A 7,315-nucleotide genomic window follows, 5' to 3' on the forward strand; every position below is an offset into this window, starting at 1 on the left:
GAAGGAAGCATTCCTTAATCCCACAGAGACTTTTCTATGTTAATTTAACCCTGAGGTGACTTAATTCACGCAGCAAATTGAAGATCCAGAATTCGAGTGCATATGTATATGACCTGAACCAGCAGAAAGAGTGGTCCCAAACAGTGAGGTATTGAGGGGGAGGACCGGCATGAGAAATAAAAAAGATAAGGGCAATAGCTGGGCCTGGGAGTTCTTGCATAAACTGATGACTTCTGTCAAGAGAATTTATTAAGAAGTGTAACATCATATAAACTATTTTCAGGGGGAATAACAGCCAAGGTCAACAGAGAGCTGAGTTAGAGTGTGTTGGCAGTGAGAACACAGACACCACTGCCTAAGGACTGATAATCACAGCCCAGGGGCAAGAGTTGGGTCGCAGAAGCCACAACCGTGACTCTTCCAGGGCACCGGCTCTGGGTCAGTCAGGCACTGCCAAGTCCACTCCTGAGCAAGGACACAGAACTGAGTTCCCTTTGTCATTTTCTATTAGGGCCTTGGAGAAAGTCTTGAATTAGTCTGGCTTCCCCATGTGTGCAAGTGTGTGTGTCTGTCTATCTGTGTCTCTATGTGTGTCTGTCTATGTCTGTGTGAATGTGTGTGTGTGTATGTCTGTCTGTGTGGTCTCTCTCATTTGTATGTGTGTGTCTGTGGTTTTGTGTGTGTGTGTGTCTGTCTGTCTGTCAGTCAGTCTGTCTGTCTGTGTCTTTGTCTCTGTGTATGTGCACACACGTGCAACACAACCCCATGTAAAGCTGGGTTTTCTCCTCCTACTGTGAAGTACAGAGAGTGAATTTGGGTCTCCCAGCTTGCATAACAAGCCCTTTTACCTACTGAGTCTTAGAGTTTTGTTGTAATCTTCCCTGGATTGAAGGAGAAAAGACATTTTTCTGCAGGACACATTAATTTCTTTAGAATACGGTCCCCTTCTTCTCTTTGTTTTCCTTAGGGCTAGGTATTAAGTGGGGTTCTGCCTGGGCAGCATAGCAAAACAAGTCTCAAAGCAAACATGGCTATTTCTGCATTATTCTGATACCTGGTGAAAATAAATGATATCTAGATTGAAGTAGAATGTTTCCTCACGAAAACATTCTCCATTGCACAATCCCCAGCTGTCCTATGGCCCATTCTCTCCCCTTTCTCCCTATCCTTCAAAAATAATAACAGCTTCCAAATGATGACAGCTTGCCCATCATCCTAGAGTGCTCAGGGCACAGTGGCGGAGCTCACCCAACTGCCTACGCGCTGTGTGGCAGAGGAAGAAAGAGACGGAAAATCATCTCCATCCTGGAGTTGCCCAGAAATAATCCAGGAGGTGGTCCTATTGATGATAGAAAAAGTTCCTGACAGAAAAGTGGGTGTGGTCGCTCTCCTGATTGAAAAGTTGTTGTGGCCGCTCTCTACTTGCCTCAGGTTTGGGCATGATCCTGAGGAAGTCCTGGCCAGCTGAAAAAGCCCATACCAACTTGGCAAGTTTTAAAGAAAAACTCAGATCAATGAAATAGGAATTATGCCCATGTTGTTACATACTGCAAAAACTGGAGGAACAGCCACAATATGGTAGATTACACCATCATTTATATAAGCATTCTCCGAGGGCCCATGTGTTAAAGGCTGGTCCTCCAACCTGTTGTGCTATTGCGAGGTGGTGGGCGAATCTTTAAAGAGGTGAGGTGGTGGCACATGCCTTTAATCCCAGCACTCAGGAGGCAGAGGCAGGTAGATCTCTGAGCTCAAGGCTAGCCCGGTTTATAGAGTAAGTTCCAGTGTAGCCAAGGCTGCACAGAGAAACCCTGTCTCAAAAAAGAAAAGAAAAGAAAAGAAAAGAAAAGAAAGAAGGAAGGAAGGAAGGAAGGAAGGAAGAAAGAGAAAGAAAGAAAGAAAGAAAGAAAGAAAGAAAGAAAGAAAGAAAGAAAGAGAAAAGGAAAAAAAGTTGGGGCTTATTGGGAAGAAAGAAGTCACTGTGAGAGTGCCCTTAAAGGCAATATGGAAACCTTGCTCACTCCCCTTACTTCCCAGCCATCAGAGGCCAACAGGCTTTCTGTGTAGCATCCTCCTGCCACGAGGTACTGTGCTACCACAGGCCCAAAGCAACAGTCATGGCTAAAACTTCTCAGACCTCGAGCCAAAATGCCCTCTCTCCCTTTTAACTGTTTTTTCTCTGGCATTTCACTATAGGAACACAAAGGTAAACAGTACAAAATATCTTTCTTGCCTTTCAGAAATGGAGGCATTTTTGCTCTGTCATCCTAAGTGGGAAAAACTGAACTAAAAAGAATGAAGACATTTTAACTGTTTTGAGGAACCGTCTGCCCTGGACATGGGGCCCGAGAGCTTCCAGTCACCTTGGAGCAAGCTTTAGCAGAAACTGCCTGTCACCCAACACCAGAGTGTCATGTCAAAGTCCAAAGACAAAAGAGCAACATGTAGGAAAACAAAGGCCATTCCACTGCAGTAAAGAAAAAAACGCCAGGTGTGAGTAGGGACCTAAACTCACACCCCTGGGTAGGAGCTGCTGGCTGCATTTCCCTGGACCTGTTCCCTTTCAAAGCAAGTGGTAATTACGACCTTACAGGGCCCCTCAAATGCGCAGATGAAATAACACGAGGGAAGCAAACATGATGTCGTCCGCAGGTACCACCATCGACACGTGCTGCCACAACCCCATGGCTGCCAGCCTCCAGCAGGGACAGGGAGACCAGTCCTGTACCTTGACAAGGCTGATATTTCATAACAGAGGGTCCCAGAAGGCAGGCGTCGCCTTCAAGGCTACACGGGTTCCCCCAGAAGACTGGAAATAGCATTTGAATGGCTTCAAGGTGGTTTTGACAGTAGTACAGGGTCCCAACCTGAGTCATCTTAAGTTTGTTGAAGGCTTAGGAGAGTCGAAAGAACCCAGAGGCCATGAAGAGCAGGAGAAATCTTCCCTCCTATCACCCCACAGCGCTGCAGCCCTCCACACAGTCACACTCACATAAGCACAGCTCGGGCCACACGTGTCCCTTCCTGCTCTTAGGTGCACATACAAGCACACATCCATGTCCAGACGTGTGCCCTTACTCAACACCCATACCCGCATGTAACATGGAGGGCCGGCTTGTTGGGGTATCTATCCCACCCAGTACCCCACAACTGGCATACCCCAAAGAAAATCACACACAGGACTCTATAAGATTATAAAACTGATTGGCCCATTAGCTCAGGCTTCTTGTTAACTCTTGTAGTTTATATTAACCCATTATTCTGAACTATGTCAGCCATATGGCTCGGTACCTTTTTCAGCTATCAGCTCACATGTTGCTTCTTCGGTGATCTGGGCAGGAATTTGGAGGGAGCTTCCTGCATCCCAGAATACTCCTGTTCTCTTTGTTCCACCTCTACTTCCCGTCTGGTTTGACCCACCTATACTTCCTGCCTGGCCAATCAGCGTTTATTTAAAACATGATTGACAGAATACAGACAATTCTCCCGTACCACCCGCATGGCACACAACTCCTGTGTATAAAGGGTGGCTAGTTTCCATGTTACCACACATTAAACCAAAGTTTGACTCATAAAGTGGTTGGCATGCTACCTATTGGTGGATTGGCAACAACAATGACCAGTGGAACTAATGTTATAATCTGTCTCTAACTAATGTATACTGGTGAGTCTTAAGTGTGACTGTCTAAACTGAACAAGATTCTGGATTACATGTATTAAAACAGGATTGTCACGAGCACTCTGCCTGGGTCACTGTAGGCCATCATCAGAATCTGATACCTACACTCAACTAGGCTCAGAGCAACAAGAAACTGGCAAGCCTGGGGCCCAGGGACTGAGGTGTTTAGGATAGACCCAAAGTCCCTGATGTCATACTGCTAGCTCCCAGGAAATTGCTGGGTACCATGGTACAGGCATAATGCATACACTCAAGTCAGAGGCCTGTCTGAGCTACAGAGTCGTAGTCTTAAAAGAAAGGAAGGGGGCTTGAAGAGATGCTGTAGCAGCTAAGAGCATGTACTGCTCTTCAGAGGATCCAAGTTCAGTTCCCAGCACTGAGGCCACGTGGCTCACAAACACTTGTAATGCCAGCTCTAGGGGATTTGACATCTCTGACTTCCCTCTGAAGTCACCTGCACGCGCATGTGCATGCACGCACGCGCACACACACACACACACACACACACACACACATATGTATACACCTAAAAGAAAGTGTATCTTTAAGAAATGTATTTCTTAAATAGATAACAGAACCATGAAAACAAGGTACTAATGTTCACCCACTGACAACCATGCACAAAATCTTCTCAAGGAATCTCCGTAAAAAGCTAAATACATGTTTTATTCCCTCTTTTCAGGTGGTGACACCAAGGCTCAGAGTTTAGCTACCGGGCCAAACCTGCTCCCTGCAAAGCCTTTCTGTTTAATGTTGGCCACATTACGGGATCACCTACACACACACACCTACACACACACACCTACACACACACACACACACACACACACACATACACACACACGGAAGGCTGACTTCATTGGCATCCATTCTCACAGAGCAACTGATTATTTTAAAGGAATTTTTAAAAGATTTTAGTTCTATTTCTGTGTGTGTGTGTGTGTGTGTGTGTGTGTGTGTGTGTGTGTGTGTGACGTGTGTGCCGGTGCCCATGGAGGCCAGAAGAAGGTGTTGGATGCCCTGGAGCTAGAGATACAGGCAGATGTGGGTCAGCTGACAAGGCACAGAGAACGGAACTCAGGCCCTCTGCAAGAGTAGGGAGCACTCTTAACCCCTGAGCCATCTCTCCAGCCCTGAATGTGGGCTGCATGCCTGGTGAGAGCCACTTCTCTGCCAACACTTCTCAGACATCTCCGTCACCTGCGCAGTATAGATGCGCAGACTCTGGCCTCCATTCAGGCTCCCTTACTGCACCTCAACAGTCACGTACGGCCCTGTGTTACTCACACAGGGCTCACATGCAGTTGTAAATTATCCCTATCATACAGGTAAAGAAACCAAGATCCACTGAGCTTCCAGGGCTTGTTTTATTACTTTAGTTCAAGAGACCAGGAGTAGACAGAGCCCTGGTAGGTAGGCAGACAGGGAGAAGGACCACGGCTCCGTAAAAAAGGAGCAAATGTCCAAGATGGCTGGCTTCTTCCTCCCTGATTTGAGACAAAAGCCTGCTGATGCACTGGTTCAACAAGTTCAAGGCCTGGTCAGGACATGTCACACAACAATTATGGACCAGTCAGCCACCCTGTCTTCAAATTCAGCAACCCTGAAGTAGGGGAGGAAGGCTCTTCAGAGGCCTTAAAGTCCCCAGGTCTCAGCAAGAGACTGGATTCTTTTTCAGCTCCCTGGGTCCTCACAGGTGCTCTCTCTCTCTCTCTCTCTCTCTCTGTCTGTCTCTGTGTGTGTGTGTGTGTGTGTGTGTGTGTGTGTGTTGCATATGTGTGTTTCCCCAGCCCACAATAAATGCCTTCCTTAACTGCTAATTCTGTCTATGGTGAGTGAGATTTCCCTGCTGCTACTACCAAATTTTACCGGAAGTCACGCTGTAGATCAGGTTGACCTTGAACTCGAAGATCTACCTGCCTCTGCCTCCTCGGTGCTGAGGATTAAATAAGTGTACCACCACGTCCTGCAATTTTTAATTCTTTAATTATCAGATAAAACAAACCCAGTCGAGACTCCTAGTGGGCATTGTTGCTAGACTGTGCCAAGTTCACTACCACCCAGAGATGGAAGGTCTGGGTAGTCGGGTTGATACAAGTTGATAGATGCCAAAAGGGGCATGAACGGTGTCCAAGAAGGAAGAAAGAATTCTACGGAAGCTTCCACCGTGGCAGGAAGGAAGAGATGAGGAGAAGAGGAAGCTCAGGGATATAACTCAGGAAAAATGCTAGAGCTGAGTCCAGGTTTTCTTTGGAGGAACATCCGGATATCTGGTGGAGACATGAGAAGCAGACAGGCATGGGGATGAGACCTGAGTCTGCACAGGCAAGTGTGGCTGTAGACAAAGTCTTAGCTCAACCTGCCTGTATCCTCCCACCCATTGGCTAGGATATACATCTAGAGTGGAGGGTCTCGCCTTCAATTTTTTTTGGGGGGGGGGGGGCAGAGTTAAATAAACAACTATGGAACTCAGAAATCTCTTTGATTTTTTGGCACAAAAATGACCGGAGAACGTCCCGAAGCTTCTGTGCTTCATTCCTCTGAGCCTAAATCAGTGCTTCTTAATGCGTGTGTCATTCAGACTTACATGTCATTTTGTCTCCTGTGAACATATAGTCGAATCCCTTCGCTAGGCATCCTATGTAGCCGTGAAGACGTCTGTGAATGGCATCTAACAATTGCCCTAAGAAAGAAAACGGGTACTGTGGTTTCCTCCATCTCTGGGGTATGGGAGGGGGGTGAATGCGTTAAGGCAAAAAGAAAAAGTCCGGTGCTATCCCCAGCCCTCGGGAAAGGTTGGCCAACAAAAAAGAAACAGTGAAATCCGCCAGCTCTCCCTCACTTCGAAATGCAATGTTAAGCCGGAATCTGGGCCAAGGGGCCTGTCAACAGTTAATTGCTGCACAAGCCTGTTGCTGCGTGACTCAGGAAAATACCCATCCAACCAGATCCAGGCCAAGTGGAGGCCAACCAGAAGGAATGCAACCCTGGAAAAACAAACGTACCCACCCCGCCAGGAGGGGAGGGGCCTCGCCTAACACCAGAGGCCTGGCAGGGGCTGTCCAGCAGGGTAGCAATGGATATCAAAGCTCAGACACCTGCTTTTATTTAATTTAATTTTATTATTCCTTTTTGTTCATTCTTCTTGATTCCCTTAGGCTGTGCCTGGTTCTAGCCTTTATTTCTGAGGCTTTGACAAAACATTCTCGGAATTTCGGTCTCTGACATTTCTCACTCCGCAATAGCTGGGGCTGGAATTCCCAACAAAGCTGCCTAGCGCACCCTGCTCTTGTCTTCTCAGCAGACTCGGTACACCCCTAGTGTGCGGAAGGAGAAATCAAGGAGTCGCCCGTTCGGGGAGCAGTGCTGTTCTGTCCCCTGGGTCGTGCTAGCCTATTTTGTCAAACCACAAGGGGGCGAAAGTCCCAGGAGTCCCAGGTCTCTGTGGCTGTCGCTTTGAGGCAAAGCCACTCTGATCTCGCAGGTATTGCTACCACTTTCCCACCGGCTCAGGTCCCCAAAGATGCGTGGCAGCAAAACTGGAACAAGGCAGCTAGAAAAGAAAAAGAAGCAAAATCTGCTGGCATCATTTCCAAATGAGCTATAAAGATGAAGTTTTTCAGAGATCCACAGAGA

At 47.2% G+C, this 7,315-nt stretch overlaps 1 long non-coding RNA gene across 1 annotated transcript; it reads right to left on the bottom strand.

Moving 5' to 3' along the window:
• Window positions 1-5,646: 5,646 nt before the first annotated feature.
• LOC148118798 (uncharacterized) lies at window positions 5,647-6,556 on the bottom strand. The gene is made up of 2 exons (XR_015735730.1): window positions 6,267-6,556; window positions 5,647-5,949 (listed from the first exon to the last, which is right to left on the bottom strand). It is a non-coding gene; the product is annotated as an uncharacterized LOC148118798 (long non-coding RNA).
• Window positions 6,557-7,315: the final 759 nt, after the last annotated feature.

This window comes from Myodes glareolus, chromosome 20 (assembly GCF_982192425.1).
Source record: "Myodes glareolus chromosome 20, mMyoGla1.1, whole genome shotgun sequence".
In the NCBI taxonomy this organism is placed as follows: Eukaryota; Metazoa; Chordata; class Mammalia; order Rodentia; family Cricetidae; genus Myodes; species Myodes glareolus.